Raw genomic sequence first — 16,648 nt, forward strand, 5'->3', positions numbered from 1 at the left:
AACCCCTGAATCAAGTAAATCCAGAACTCGTAACATTTGGCAAATGCAATGAGTTTGCCTGTTATTTTAGTGAAAAAATACAATCCATCAGGTCAAATGTCAGCACAAATCAGCAAAAAAGATAAAATGATCTCACATCTGAAGCCACCCAGAGAAAACTATTAACTTGTCACACTTTTCACATTTCACAGGCGGTTCTGGTCCTCATTAACTGCGAAAAAATAGGGATTACTGTAAACCCAAGTGGTCAATTCGGAGGAGGTTAACTGTAAAAGGCCTTTAAGGTAAAAGAAGAATTCCTTTGAAGTAGAAAAACTCAGGGAGTTTTGTTTATCTTACTTTCTAAGATGCAGCTCTATGGGGGCACAAATCAGTGCAATCTCTAGGCCTATCTCAAGCCCGGATAAATGCAGAGGGTTGCGTCAGGAAGGGCACCGGCATAAAAACTGCGCCAAACAAATAGCGTTCATCTAAAGAATCCCATACTGGATCGGTCGTGGCCCGGGTTAACAATGCCCGCCCCAGCACTGCTAACCTGCAGGGAGTCGGTGGAAATTCAGCTTCTGTGGGTCGAAGAGAAAGAAGAGGAGCAAAGCGGATCTGTTGTCAGAAGAAAAGGAGGAATGCACAGAGCCTACAACTGAGTGTAGGGACTTTGAATGTTGGGTGTATGACAGGAGAAGCTCAGGAGTTGGTTGACGTGATGATTAGGAGAAAGGTCAATATACTACCACGGAGTAGATGGGAAGAGAAATGGAGTAGGGGGTTATTTTAAAGGAAGAGCTGGCTAAGAATGTCTTGGAGGTGAAAAGAGTATCAGATCAAGTGATGAGACTAAAATTTGAAATTGAGGGTGTTATGTATAATGTGGTTAGCAGCTATGCCCCACAGGTAGCATGTGACCTAGAGTTGAAAGAGAAATTCTGGAAGGAACGAGATGAAGGAGTTCTGAGCATCCCAGACAGCGAGAGAGTTGTGATTGGTGCAGATTGTAATGGACATATTGGTTAAGGAAACAGGGGTGATGAAGAAGTGATGGGTAAGTACGGCATCCAGGAAAGGAACTTTGAGGGACAGAAGGTGGTGGACTTTGCAAAAAGGATGGAGATGGCTGTAGTGAACACTTATTTCCAGAAGAGGGAGGAACATATGGTGACCGACAAGAGCGGAGGTAGAAGCATGTAGGTATAATATAAATATAAATATAAATATAATTTTGTGCAGATGATGTAATCTGAAGGAGATTACTGACTGTAAGTATTGGCAGGGGAAGAGTGTAGCTCAACACCATAGGATAGTGGTGTGTAGGTTGACTCTGGTGGTGGGTAGGAAGATTAAGAAAACAAAGGTAGAGCAGAGAACCATGTGGTGGAAGCTGAGAAAGGAAGAATGTTGTGCGGCCTTTCGGAAAGAGGTGAGACAGGCTCTCGATGGACAGCAGAAGCTCCTGGAAGACTGGACTACGACAGCCAAGGTTATCAGAGAGACAGGCTGGAGAGTACTTGGTGCGTCTTCTGGTAGATAAAGTGAGAATGAGACTTGGTGGTGCAACCCCAAAATACAGTCATACAAGGAAAGAGATTAGCGAAGAAGAAGTGGAACACTGAGAGGACTGAGGAGAGGCGAAAGGAGTACATCGAGATGCGACGTAGGGCAAAGGTAGAGGTGGCAAAGGCTAAACAAGAGGCATATGAAGACATGTAAACCAGGTTGGACACGGACGAAGGAGAAAAGGATCTATACAGGTTGGCCAGACAGAGGGAAGAAGAATGTGCAGCAGGTCAGGGTGATTAAGATAGAGATGGAGATGTGTTGACTGGTGCCAGTAGTGTGCTAAATAGATGGAAAGAATACTTTGAGAAGCTGATGAATGAAGAAAAGGAGAGAGAAGGAAGAGTTGAACAGGCAAGTGTGAAGGACCAGGAAGTGGCAATGATTAGTAAGGGGGAAGTCACAAAGGCACTACAAAGGATGAAAAATGGAAAGGCAGTTGGTGCTGATGACATACCGGGGGAGGTATGGAAGCAATTTGGAGAGATGACTGTGGAGTTTTTGACCAACTTATTCAACAGAATACTCGCGGGCGAAAAGTTGCCCGAAGAATGGAGGAAAAGAGTTCTAGTTCCCATTTTTAAGAACAAAAGGCGATGTTCAGAGCTGTGGGAATTACAGAGGAATAAAGTTGATGAGCCACACAATGAAGTTATGGGAAAGAGTAGTGGAGGTTAGACTCAGGAAAGAAGTATCTGCGAGCAACAGTATCATTTCATGCCTAGAAAGAGTACCACAGATGCATTATTTGGCTTGTGGATGCTCGTGAAAAATTACAGAGAAGGTCGGAACGAGCTACATTGTTTCTTTGTGGATCTAGAGAAAGCCTATGACAGAGTACCAAGAGAGGAACTGTGGTACTGCATGCGTAAATCTGGCAGAGAAGTGTGTAAAACTAGTACAGGACATGTATGATGGCAGCGGAACAATGGTGAGGTGTGCCTTAGGTGTGACAGAAGAATTTAAGGTGGAGGTGGGACTGCATCAGGGATTAGCTCTGAGCGCCTTCCTGTTTGCAGTGGTAATGGATAGGCTGAGAGATGAGGTTAGACTGGAATCCCCTTGGACCATAATGTTCGCAGATAATATTGTGATATGCAGCGAAAGCAGGGAGCATGCAGAGGAACAATTAGAACGATGTAGACATGCACTGGAAAGGAGAGGAATGAAGATTAGCCGAAGTAAAACAGAATATATGTGCGTGAATGAGAAAGGTGGAGGGGGAAGAGTGAGGCTACAGGGAAAAGAGATAGTGAGGGTGGAGGACTTCAAATATTTAGGGTCAACAATCCAAAGCAATGATGAGTGTGGTAAGGAAGTGAAGAAACGGGTCCAAGGAGGTTGGAATGGCTGGCGGAAGTGTCTGGTGTGTTATGTGACAGAAGAGTCTCTACTGGGATGAAGGGCAAAGTTTACAAAACAGTGGTGAGGCCGGCCATGATGTACGGATTAGAGACGGTGGCACTAAAGAAACAACAGGAAGCAGAGCTGGGGGTAGCAGAAATGAAGATGTTGAGGTTCTCGGTCAGAGTGAGCAGGTTGGAAAGGATTAGAAATAAGCTCATTAGAGGGACACCCAAAGTTCGATGTTTTGGAGACAAAATTCGAGAGAGCAGATGTCGATGGTTTGGACATGTTCAGAGGCGACAGAGTGAGTATATTGGTGGAAGGGTGCTGAGAATGAAGCTGCCAGGCAAAAGAGTGAGAGGAAGACCAAAGAGAAGGGTTATGGATGTTGTCAGGGAAGACATGAGGGCAGTTGGGGTTAGAGAGGAAGATGCAGGAGATAGGCTAAGAAGGAAAAAGATGACACGCTGTGGCAACCCCTAACGGGACAAGCCGAAAGGAAAAGAAGAAGAAGACTTTCTAAGATCAAACCTTAATTCTCATAGCCAGATTTAATCTAATGGAATGCTAAAATACCACCTGTATCTCCCCTTTAATGAGATCCCAAAACTCATTACAAACACATAATCAGCTAGTGACACCTGGTTGGAAGTAAAAACCCAGTATTAGCCACCCAAAACATAAACTATTAATAACAATTTGGAAGACTCTACTTGACCAGAAATCCTAAAATGCTCAAAGGCATCTACTTAAGATGAAACATTAGCTAGGACAAATAATTATTCTAATAAGGCCGAAACTCTCCCTTCCCCTAAGGCACCTTGTGAACACCGCCAAATAAATCTCCGTCAATCCATCCATTTTTTTAGCCACTTATCCTCAAAAGGGTCGTTGGGAGTTCTGGAGGCTATCCCAGCTGTCAACAGGCAAGAGGTGAGGTACACCCTGAACTGGTTGCCAATGTTTTTGGGATGTGGGAGGAAACCGGAGTGCCCGGAGAGAACATGCAAACTCCACATAGGTGGGGACGGGAATGAACCCAGGACCTCAGACCTGTGAGGCCAATATTTACCAACTGATCCACCGTGCTGCCAACTCATGTCAACTCATTCTTAAGAATTTAAATTAATGTATTTGATCGGGCAGCGTCCCTAGGGTGCCAAGGCTCCCGTCGACAAAAACCTGCTCCTCGAAGAAGTTAGGAAAAGAGGGGAAGCCATTCAAACATACATTAGAACCCCTTATGGTCATACACACACAAGGGACCCTAAACTAGAAATCAGAGAACACACAGCTAAGTACATGAACATTGGCAAAAAGAAATAGATCATTAAATAACAAGAATACAATCATGGAATCTGACATGGCAAACGCCACAAAAGGAAACCAAAGATATTTGAAATGGTGGTTGCCTCCATTTTTCTAATGTTTGTAAAATTGTTGGAGTCCATAGGAGTCTGCCCACTTGGCCAATAAAGCTGATTCTGATAAACAAACTGCGAGGTTTGAGGGGTTTAAAGTGTCCCCTCAGGATGATCCCAATTGGTCAGTCTCTTGTCAAGACAACCACAAATCTTCACCTCTCTGAATATTCTTCACAAGATGGGAAAAAATACCAACACAATGAGTTTGTGAATAAAGTCACCCTAGCCTTATACGTTTGGATGCTCCCTCTGGAACATACACCTTAGGAGTTTACAATCTCATCTCAATATCCCTCGGGGGGCGCCATTGGTCGTCCTTGTACTACTCCTCCCAGTCATTCATGCAAAAACAAAAACACACATTCTAAAAGAGAACAGCTTGAACCGTGCACAGCAAACGTATCATTGACCATATCATGAAACAATCATGAATGTAAATTTCTATTCATGATTGAGATCTCAAATTATGCCATGTCCTTACGTACTGCAGTAATTCTACCTTTTACAGTTCCTGTGCTCCACTCATCCACGGGAGTGGTGCTCTTGCAATGTATATAAACCCCGACAACATTCACCCCCTTTTCTCCTGCCCATCAACATTCATAAATGGTGCTGAAATTTCCACAGTAAAAAGTTCTCTGTTAATGTCAAGCATGAAAGCAATTTCCATAAAGGATCAGCATAAGTACTTATTCTCAGCCCGTTGTGTACGCTCAGGTGAGATAAGATCCTGTACCCAGCTCGTGTGACGTCACACTACCGGTGAGGAGCCACCCAGGCCGGCAACTCTAATCCCAGGGAGAATCAGATAATTTGTTTGGTCAGCGAGATGGCGAGTCTTGCTTGCAAAACGCTCTCCGGCTCTTCCTTCCCACGGGACCCCAGTTGACCGTTCCATGAAGACAACCCCCACTCTGCTGCGAGCCAGCCAACTGGCTGGGTACACTTCAGACCATGCTCCCTCTCCTTCACCGTTCTGACACACACACACATTTCACTCGCCTGCAGCGAAGCATTCATAACAAACAAGGCACTCTTCCCTCCTTGCACATTTGGAACCCCAGTCGGCCGGTCACCATCCGCATACGTATCCAACTTCCGGCGGATCAGACGTGCCAAAACTCACTCTAATCGCATCAAAGCATCTCCTATATCTCTAATATCACAACCCAACATCCTACAACTCCAACCACTGAGACGAGATTAGTCGGCTAACACTCTTATTTGCTAATGCTTCTTCTTCTTCTTTTCCTTTCGGCTTGTCCCGTTACGGGTCGCCACAGCGTGTCATCTTTTGCCATCTTAGCCTATCTCCTGCATCTTCCTCTCTAACCCCAACTGCCCTCATGTCTTCCCTCACCACATCCATAAACCTTCTCTTTGGTCTTCCTCTCGCTCTTTTGCCTGGGAGCGCCATCCTCAGCATCCTTCTACCAATATACTCACTCTCTCGCCTCTGAACATGTCCAAACCATCGAAGTCTGCTCTCTCGAATCTTGTCTCCAAAACATCCAGCTTTGGCCGTCCCTCGAATGAGCTCATTTCTAATCCTATCCAACCTGGTCACTCCGAGCGAGAACCTCAACATCTTCATTTCTGCCACCTCCAGTTCAGCTTCCTGTTGTTTCTTCAGTGCCACCGTCTCTAATCCGTACATCATGGCCGGCCTCACCACTGTTTTGTAAACTTTGCCCTTCATCCTAGTAGACACTCTTCTGTCACATAACACACCAGACACCTTTCGCCAGCTGTTCCAACCTGCTTGGACCCGTTTCTTCACTTCCTGACCACACTCTCCATTGCTCTGTATTGTTGACCCCAAGTATTTGAAGTCGTCCACCCTCGCTATCTCTTCTCCCTGTAGCCTCACTCTTCCCCCTCTACTTTTCTCATTCACGCACATATATTCTGTTTTACTTCGGCTAATCTTCATTCCTCTCCTTTCCAGTGCATGTCTCCATCTTTCCAATTGTTCCTCTGCATGCTCCCTGCTTTCACTGCATATGACAATATCATCTGCGAACATCATGGTCCAAGGGGATTCCAGTCTAACCTCATCTGTCAGCCTATCCATGACCACTGCAAACAGGAAGGGGCTCAGAGCTGATCCCTGATGCAGTCCCACCTCCACCTTAAATTCCTCTGTCACACCTAAGGCACACCTCACCATTGTTCTGCTACCATCATACATGTCCTGTACTATTTTAACATACTTCTCTGCCACACCAGACTTACGCATGCAGTACCACAGTTCCTCTCTTGGTACTCTGTCATAGGCTTTCTCTAGATCCACAAAGACACAATGTAGCTCCTTCTGACCTTCTCTGTACTTTTCCACGAGCATCCTCAAGGCAAATAATGCATCTGTGGTACTCTTTCTAGGCATGAAACCATACTGTTGCTCGCAGATACTTACTTCTGTCCTGAGTCTAGCCTCCACTACTCTTTCCCATAACTTCATTGTGTGACTCATCAACTTTATTCCTCTGTAATTCCCACAGCTCTGAACATCGCCTTTTGTTCTTAAAAATGGGAACTAGAACTCTTTTCCTCCATTCTTCAGGCATCTTTTCGCCCGCGAGTATTCTGTTGAATAAGTTGGTCAAAAACTCCACAGTCATCTCTCCAAATTGCTTCCATACCTCTACCAGTATGTCATCAGGACCAACTGCCTTCCCATTTTTCATCCTTTGTAATGCCTTTCTGACTTCCCCCTTAGTAATCATTTCCACTTCCTGGTCCTTCACTCTTGCCTCTTCAACTCTTCCTTCTCTCTCATTTTCTTCATTCATCAACTTCTCAAAGTATTCTTTCCATCTATTTAGCACACTACCGGCACCAGTCAACACATTTCCATCTCTATCCTTAATCACCCTAACCTTCTGCACATCCTTCCCATCTCTATCCCTCTGTCTGGCCGACCTGTAGAGATCCTTTTGTCCTTCTTTCGTGTCCAACCTGGTGTACATGTCTTCATATGCCTCTTGTTTAGCCTTTGCCACCTCTACCTTTGCCCTACGTCGCATCTCGATGTATTCCTTTCGCCTCTCCTCAGTCCTCTCAGTATCCCACTTCTTCTTCGCTAATCTCTTTCCTTGTATGACTCCCTGTATTATGGGGTTCCACCACCAAGTCTCCTTCTCCCCTTTCCTACCAGATGACACACCAAGTACTCTCCTGCCTGTCTCTCTGATCACCTTGGCTGTCGTCGTCCAGTCTTCCGGGAGCTTTGGTTGTCCATCGAGAGCCTGTCTCACCTCTTTCCGGAAGGCCGCACAACATTCTTCGTTTCTCAGCTTCCACCACATGGTTCTCTGCTCTACCTTTGTCTTCTTAATCTTCCTACCCACCACCAGAATCATCCTACATACTACCATCCTATGCTGTCGAGCTACACTCTCCCCTACCACTACTTTACAGTCAGTAACCTCCTTCAGATTACATCGTCTGCACAAAATATAATCTACCTGCGTGGTTCTACCTCCGCTCTTGTAGGTCACTATATGTTCCTCCCTCTTCTGGAAATAAGTGTTCACTACAGCCATCTCCATCCTTTTTGCAAAGTCCACCACCATCTGCCCTTCAAAGTTCCTTTCATGGATGCCGTACTTACCCATCACTTCTTCATCGCCCCTGTTTCCTTTACCAATATGTCCATTACAATCTGCACCAATCACAACTCTCTCGCTGTCTGGGGTGCTCAGAACTACTTCATCTAGTTCCTTCCAGAATTTCTCTTTCAACTCTAGGTCACATCCTACCTGTGGTGCATAGCCGCTAACCACATTATACATAACACCCTCAATTTCAAATTTTAGTCTCATCACTCGATCTGATACTCTTTTCACCTCCAAGACATTCTTAGCCAGCTCTTCCTTTAAAATAACCCCTACTCCATTTGTCTTCCCATCTACTCCATGGTAGAATAATTTAAACCCTGCTCCTAAACTTCTAGCCTTACTACCTTTCCACCTGCTCTCTTGGATGCACAGAATATCAACCTTTCTCCTAATCATCATGTCAACCAACTCCTGTGCTTTTCCTGTCATAGTCCCAACATTCAAAGTCCCTACACTCAGTTGTAGGCTCTGTGCATTCCTCTTTTTCTTCTGACGCTGGATCCGGTTTCCTCCTCTTCTTTGTCTTCGACCCACAGTAGCTGAATTTCCACCGACGCCCTGCAGGTTAGCAGTGCCGGGGGCGGGCGTTGTTAACCCGGGCCACGACCAATCCGGTATGGGATTCTTTAGATGAACGCTCATATTTGTTTGGCACAGTTTTTACGCCGGATGCCCTTCCTGACGCAACCCTCTGCATTTATCCGGGCTTGGGACCGGCCTACAGATTGCACTGGTTTGTGCCCCCATAGGGCTGCATTACTCTTATTTGCTAATGCATTCTCTGCAAAACCAACATGCCCCTCCGTCATCGTGCATGAGGACAACCACGGATCCTCAATACATGTTCGCCTCCGTCTCTCTCGCTGAACATTCTTGTCTCTAATTTACCTTATCCATCACTTTTCTTTGCCACTTATCCTCACAAGTGTCGCAGGAGTATCCCAGCTGTCAATGGGAAGTAGGGGGCTACACCCTGAACTGGTTCCCAGCCAGTAGCAGGGCACATACAAATTTTCCGAATCAATTTCATGAAATATAATGGGTACCCAGCTTACGGCTACGTGACCCTGAGAACACCCGATCTCATCAGATCTCGGAAGCTAAGCGGGTTTGGCCCTAGTTAGTACTTGGATGGGAGACCGCCTGGAAATACCGGGTGCTGTTAGCTTCTCTCACCGGCTAAAATGCAGAGGGGTTGCATCAGGAAGGGCACCTGGCGTAAAACTGTGTCATACAAAATATGTGTTCATCTAAGATGACACGCTGTGGCAACCCCTAACCGGACAAGCCGAAAGGAAAAGAAGAAGAAGATAATGGGTACCTAGCAAAGTGCTTATATGCCGACATATTTATTATAGTCATATCACTCAGAATACACAGACTGCATTTATTTCGCCACCCTGGGAGCTCTGTAATGAAAATTAGAGGTCTCATTTATCTGTCTCTTATTTTTCCTCAAACTATAAAGATGGCCAAGACAAAACCGTTGTCCAAAGACACCAGAGACAAAGTTGTACAACTCCTCATGGCTGGAAAGGGCTACGGACCAAGCACCTTGGTGAAAAAAGGTCCACTGTTGGAAGAAGCTAATTCTCAGTTGGAGTGGAGCCCTATGCAAGATATCACCTCGTGGGGTCTCAATGATCCTTAGAAAGGTGAGGAATCAGCCCAGGACTACACGACAGGACGACTGCACTGTATTAAGGAGAGAATGATTGCGGCCATGTACAGTGAGATTTTGGGGAACAAGCTCTGAGCTGAAACTCAGTGTTTCTCAGTCACACCCCAGAAACTTGTCTGATCTAGACAAGATCTGTGTGGAGGAGTGGGCCAAAATTCCTCATGCAGTGTGTGCAAACCTGGTGAACAACTACAGGAAACGTTTGACCTTTTTAATTCCAAATAAAGACTACTGTACTAAATATTAACATTGGTTTTCTCAGGTGTTCAAATACTGATTTGCAGCTGTATCACACAAACAAATCGTTAAAAAATCGTACATTGTGATTTCATGATTTTTCTTTTTAGATTATCTCTCTCACAGTGGACATGCAACTATGCTGAAAATTTCACCCCCTTCATGATTTCTAGGTGGGAGGAGTTGCAATTTAGCAGGGTGTTCAAATACTTATTTTCTTCACTGTATATATATATATATATATATATATATATATATATATATTCATACAGTGCTGTGCTTCTTTGAGGTGAGGCCAGTCAGAATTGAACATCTTATAGAAATCCAGTATGAGAATTGCAGGGTCCTTGCTTGCGTCTGCAAAATATGAATTAAAATGACAAGAGCAATTTTGTCCACACAACACAATATGGGCACAATAGCTGAAAGCATTTCCACTCTCAAAGATGTATTCACTATGTTGTCACTTTTTTTTTTGTATGATTGCATCATTATGTTTAATGGCCACAATTGGCCACCCAATTGGAAAACTTTCAAGTATTTTTACTCTTTCTTTCTTTACTCTAATTGCTTTGTCAGGAAGAAGGTAATTTGGCCAGGATGTATTTACTAGAGAATTGTAATTTAGAACAATCAACATTCATGGGACAGGAAGTAGAAGTTTTGGACTTTACATAAATTCAAGAAGCCAAGGATTACAATTATTGCTCCTCCCAGTTGGCATACTCTGCAAAATCCAGTTTTCAAAGACATCATTTTAAAAAATGCATTAAAAGGAATCACAGGCAACATACACATGTAATGAGCATTTTTCGGGACCAGCCAGCTACAGAATCAAACACTGCACAATGTGTACACATCACTCAGCGCTTGTGCAACCCTATCAGAGCATCAGAGTCAAATATATAATGGCCATTGGAATCGCCACATTTGGTAATTGTTAAATTTTCATGGCTTGCGCTTACTTGATTCTACCTACTTAACATTTGAATAAGGACAAGATCCATCCATCCATACATATATTTTCTTAGCTGCTTATCCTCACAAGGGTGGCCGGAGCGCTGGAGCCTATCCCAGCTATCATTGAGCAAGAGGCAGGGTACATCCTGAACTGGTTGACAGCCAATTGAAAGCCACATGTAGACAAACAACCATTCACACTCACAATCACACTTCAGGCCAATTTAGAGTCTCCAATTCCCTGGGTCTCCTTCCGGTGAGAAGTGCCTGGAACACCTCACCTGGGAGGTGTTTGCAAGGCATCCGGATCAAATGGTCCAGCCAACTTATTTGGCTCCTTTCATGCGGAGGAGCCACAGCTCTACTCTGAGATCCTCAAGGATGAGCGAGCTCTTTGCACTATCTCTCGGGATAGGCTGGCAACTCAGTGGAGGAAACAAATTTTGGTCGCTTATATCCGAGATCTTTTTCTTTGAGTTATGACCCACAGCTCGTGACCCTAGGTGAGGGTAGGAATGTAGATCAACAGGTAAATAGAGCACTTCACCTTTCAACTTAGCTTCTTTTTTACCACAATGGAAATAGACAAAGTCCCCATCACTGCTAATGCCGTACTGATCCGCCTGTCAATCTCAAATTTCATTCTTCCCTCACTTGTGAACAAGACCCCAAGATACTGGAACTGCTTCACTTGGGGCAGGATCTCATAACCGGCATGGAAAGGGCATGACACCTTTTTCAGAGTGAGGACCATTGTCTCTAATTTGGAGGTGCTGAATCTCATCCCAGCCGCTTCACACTCAGTTGCAAACCACTCCAGTGAGAGTTGGAGATCACCGGTTTATGAAGCCAACAAAACCACATCATCTGCAAAAAGCTGGGATGCAATACAGAGCTGACCAAACAAGACCCCCTCTACAGCTGGGCTGTTCCTAAAAATTCTGTCAATAAAAGTTAAAAACTGAATTGGTGAGAAAGGGCAGCCCTGGCGGAGTCCAACCCTCACTGGAAATGGCTTACTGCGAGCAATGCAGACCAAATTCTGACAGGGACCAAACAGCCTATATCAGGCAATTCAGTCCTGAAGCACCCCCCAGAGGACTTCTCAAGGGACATGGTCGAATTCCTTCTTCAAGTTCACAAAACACATGTAGAATGGTTGGGAAAAACCCCATGTACCCTCAAGGGTTCAAATTCTGGGCCCGCCTGTGGAGAGTATGCATGTTCTCCTCATGCCTGTGTGGGATTTAACCAGGCAGCCTGGTTTCCTCCCACATCCCAAAAAAATGCATTATTTGGAGACACTAAATTGCCCTTAGGTATGATTCTGACTCGTTATTTGTCTCTTTGTGCACTGTGATTGGCCGACAACCATTCCAGGGTGTACCCTGTCTCCTGCCAAACATGTGTATGAGTGTTCATCAAACGAATTCCATAATGTTTCTGTTGTGGCCCGGGGTAATTACGCCAGCCCCCTGCACTGTTAATCTCCAAGGCGTAGGTAGAAATTCAGATAATGTTGGTCGAAGACAAAAAAGAGGAGGAAAGCGGCTTAGTCGGAAGAAGAAGTGGAATGCACAAACCCTACAGCGATGTGTAGGGACTTTGAATGTTGGGACTATGACAGGAAAAGCTCGAGAGTTAGTTGACATGATGATTAGGAGAAAGGTTGATATATTGTCCATCCAAGAGATCAAATGGAAAGGGTGTAAGGCTAACTAACAGTTTAGGAGCAGGATTTAAATTATTTTACCATGGAGTAGATGGGAAGAGAAATGGAGTAGGGGTTATTTTAAAGGAAGAGCTTCCTAAGAATGTCTTAGAGGTGAAAAGAGTATCAGATCGATTGACGAGGATGAAATTTGAATTTGAGGGTATTATGTATAATGTGATTAGTGGCTGTGCCCCACAGGTAGGATGTGACCTTGAGTTGAAAAAGAAATTCTGGAAGGAAAGAGACAAAGTAGTCCTGAGCATCCCAGACAGAGAGAGAGTTGTGATTGGTGCAGATTTCAATGGACAGGTTGGCGAAGGAAACAGGGGCAATGAAGAAATGATGGGTAAGTACAGCCTTCAGCAAAGGAACTTTGAGGGTCAGATGGTGGTGGACTTGGAAACAGGAGAGAATTGGCAGTGGTGAACACTTATTTCCAAAAGAGATAGCAACATAGAGTGATTTACAAGAGCAGAGGTAGAAGCACGCAGGTGGATTATATTTTGTGCAGATAATTTAATCTGAAGGACGTTACTGATTGTAAGGTAGTAGTGACCAAGTGTGAAGCTCCAGGGAGAAGAGATAGCGAAGGTGTACGACTTCAAATACTTGGGGTCAACAATTCAGAGAAATGGAGAGTGTGGTAAGGAAGTGAAGAAATGGGTGCAGGCAGGGTGGAGCAGTTGGCAGAAGGTCTCTGCTGTTCTATGCGACAGAAGAGTCTCCTCTAGGATGAAGGGCAAAGTTTATAAAACAGTGGTGAGGCTGGCCATGATGTACGGATTTGAGACTGTGGCACTGAAGAAACAATAGGAAGCAGAACTGGAGGTAGCAGAAATGAAGATGTTTACAAGCTGGGTGGAAGAGTTGGCGGAAGGAGTCTGGTGTTCTATGTGACAGAAGAGTCTCCATGAGGAAGATGTTGAGGTTCTCTCTAGGAGTGAGCAGGTTGGATAAAATTGGATATGAGTTAATTCGAGGGACAGCCAAAGTTGGATGATTTGGAGACAAGGTTAGAGAGCGCAGACTTAGATGGTTTGGTTGGACATGTTCAGAGGTGAGAGTGTGAGTATATTGGTAGAAGGGTGCTGAGGATGGAGCTGCCAGCCAAAAGAGTGAGAGGACGACCAAAGAAAAGGTTGATGGATGTTGTGAGGGAGTACATGATGACAGTAAGTGTTAGAGAGGAATATGCACGAGATAGGCGTAGATGGAAAAAGATGACACGCTGTGGCGACCCCTAATGGGACAAGACCAAAAGAAGAAGATTTCTGGATGTATATTTACATCGCTCAAGTACATGTTGATGTACAATTTCAAGACTAAAATAAATTTGTTCAATTTCTTTTTTTTTTTTTTAATTTTGGCCTCTAATTTGAGCCACGCTCATATCCACCTGCACCTGATGCCCACCTCAAGCTGGTACCCTCATTCTAGAAAATAACTCAATAAAATCATTGTCTGTACCACTTCATTTTTCACTCATGCCAATTTTAAAGGCTAATCCCAAACCCCTCATCCAGGTAATAATGCATCAGTAACACATTTTTTAGTTTTTACTGACCATTTCTAAATTTGAAGTTTCCTTTGAATTCCTCTGTTTGGACTCATGGAATTCATTTTTGCCCATGTTTGGAGACATGTTTGGAAATTTTGGAGGCGTTGATAATGTTGAAAGAATACAAGGAATAACGTGTTTCCTCATTTAACACAGGGCTTACAAGATTTTTTTTTTTTTTATCGTTTATCTGCTTTTGGATCTGAACTCTTCATTTGTTTTTGCATTGTTGGGCAAAAAGTTCTAAAATTGCAAGCTGATGTGAAAAGGGAAGTGTCCCACCAGAGTTTTTGGTCCAAACTGAAGAAATTCTGTGGGTGATTGTTTAAGATGGATTTCATCATGATGAGGTTTTAAGTTGTCTTTGTTGCGATCTCCTACAAATTTGACTTATCATCTTTGTTTTGTGAGCAGAATTTTCTGTGTTCATTACGCTTCAATCCAAAATGTTCCTAGATTATTGTGGTGGCATTAGCCTTTGGAACTAATTCCATTAATGCCACTTAATTTTCTGTGACTGTGCAGCTACCATTAGAAAACTTGGCTTAGTGCCCCTGAACACCCACATTTCAAAACACGCACGCTTGTGCGCACATACTAACATGGACAATGAGACAAAGGGTCACTGCCCTATCTGCGCTTGCTATAGAGACCATGATGGGTTTAATGTGTGCTTTGAGGAAGTTTATTTTTTTCATGACTGAATGACTGGGCACCTGTATGCACCCTCCTTTTGATCTGCTGCGATCCCCGGCCTAAGTACCGGGAACACCGCTGCGGCATAACTCTCTATAAAGCCACGACACGTTGTCCAGGTGCGCCGAAACATTGCAGGGCTTTCTGGCTGCCCCTGCAGCAACGCTCCGTACTTAGGGCAGTTGGCAATGGTCTACACTCCCTTAGCCAATTGGAATGCAGAACACGATGTGGGGTTTCCGTTAGCAAATCAGGATACTGAAGACAATGCACATTCACACGGCGTGAAATACAAAAGCCTGCTACACTGTAAAAACATAACAAACACACACACACAAATCTGTGTAATAGCGAGGACACGTGAAGTGAACCGTGTTGTAGCAAGGGAACACTGTACAGCATATGGAAGAGCAGCAATTTTAACAAGGTCATAAAATATCTGCCCTCTAAGTACAACCAGAATGACGAACTTTTGCAAATGAAAACGTTGAAGATAACGTTTGTAAAGAAAACTAAAGATTTCAGGGTTGGCTTGTCATCCCTCTATTTGAACTGGAAAAATAGAGAAGCGAAGAACGGTTATTTATTTTTATCTATAATTGTTTCTTGAAAAATATGAGGAGTAAACGAGTATAGGAAGGGAGGAGACTAATTGCATAATGGATTTGGACAAGGAAATACATACACAAGCAAAGGCTGTGGATGTGTTTGTGTGTGTACAGCACAGAGTCTCATTTTTCTTCGCATCGATGACCTTCCAAAGGCTAACTGAATACAAGAAACATTTGATGGATGGTTTGCTGAAATCTCATTCCCCCTCAATGGTGATGAATTATGAAAGCACCTCCTTGATCGTAAACTGAGCAGAACTTAAAATTAAATGGTTTAATTTTCTCTTTTTGCAAATACTTTATTCTTTTAGTTGGACCATTCCTATTTTGCTTTTGTCTGCTCTTTTTGTGCTAGTATGTGATGCCTCTTCTTTTCCTTTCGGGTTGTCATTTTTTCCATCTCAGCCTATCTCCTGCATCTTCCTCTTGAACACCAACTGCGCTCATGTCTTCCCTCACAACATCCATCAACCTTCTCTTTGGTCTTCCTCTCACTCTTTTGCCTGACAGCTCCATCCTCAGCACATCTACCAATATACTCTCTCTCTCGCTTCTGGTCATGTCCAAATCATTGAAGTGTCAGAATGTATGTTTTTTTTAAATGATTTACTTGTGTGATACGGAGCCACTCCTTAGTTTTCCTGGCTGTGCGCTTCGGGTCATTGTCGTGTTGAAAGTCCCAGGCACGACCCATCTTCAATGCTCTGACTGAGGGAAAGAAGTTGTTCCCCAAAATATCACACTACATGGCCGCGGTCATCCTCTCCTTAATACAGGACAATCGTCCTGTACAATGTGCAGAAAAACACCCCAAAGCTTGATGCTACCACCCCCGTGCTTCACATTAGGGATGGTGTTCTTGGGATGGAACTCATCATTCGTCTTCCTCCAAACACGGTGAGTGGAATTATGACCAAAAATTTCCATTTTGGTCTCATCTGACCACAAAACTTTCTCCCATGACTCCTCTGTATCATCCAAATAGTCATTGGCAAACTTAAGACGGGCCTTGACATGTGCTGGTTTAAGCAAGGCAACCTTCCATGCCATGCATGATTTCAAACCACGACCTCTTAGTGTATATGTATCTTTTTCTTCTTCTTCTTTTTCTTTTGGCTTGTCCCGTTAGGGGTCGCCACAGCGTGTCATCATTTTCCATCGAAGCCTTTCTCGTGCATCCTCCTCTCTCACATCCACTGTCCTCATGTCCACCCTCACAACATCCATCAACCTTTTCTTTGGTCGCCCA

General features: G+C 44.1%; 1 protein-coding gene and 1 pseudogene across 1 annotated transcript in view; one reads left to right on the plus strand and one right to left on the minus strand.

Moving 5' to 3' along the window:
• penka (proenkephalin a) overlaps positions 1–16,648 on the minus strand; it is a 71,418-nt gene that overhangs the window by 39,839 nt on the left and 14,931 nt on the right. The window lies entirely within an intron of this gene.
• Positions 8,992–9,110, plus strand: LOC133511598 (5S ribosomal RNA; annotated as a pseudogene).

The sequence above is a fragment of the Syngnathoides biaculeatus genome, chromosome 13 (genome assembly GCF_019802595.1).
Source record: "Syngnathoides biaculeatus isolate LvHL_M chromosome 13, ASM1980259v1, whole genome shotgun sequence".
NCBI lineage: Eukaryota > Metazoa > Chordata > Actinopteri > Syngnathiformes > Syngnathidae > Syngnathoides > Syngnathoides biaculeatus.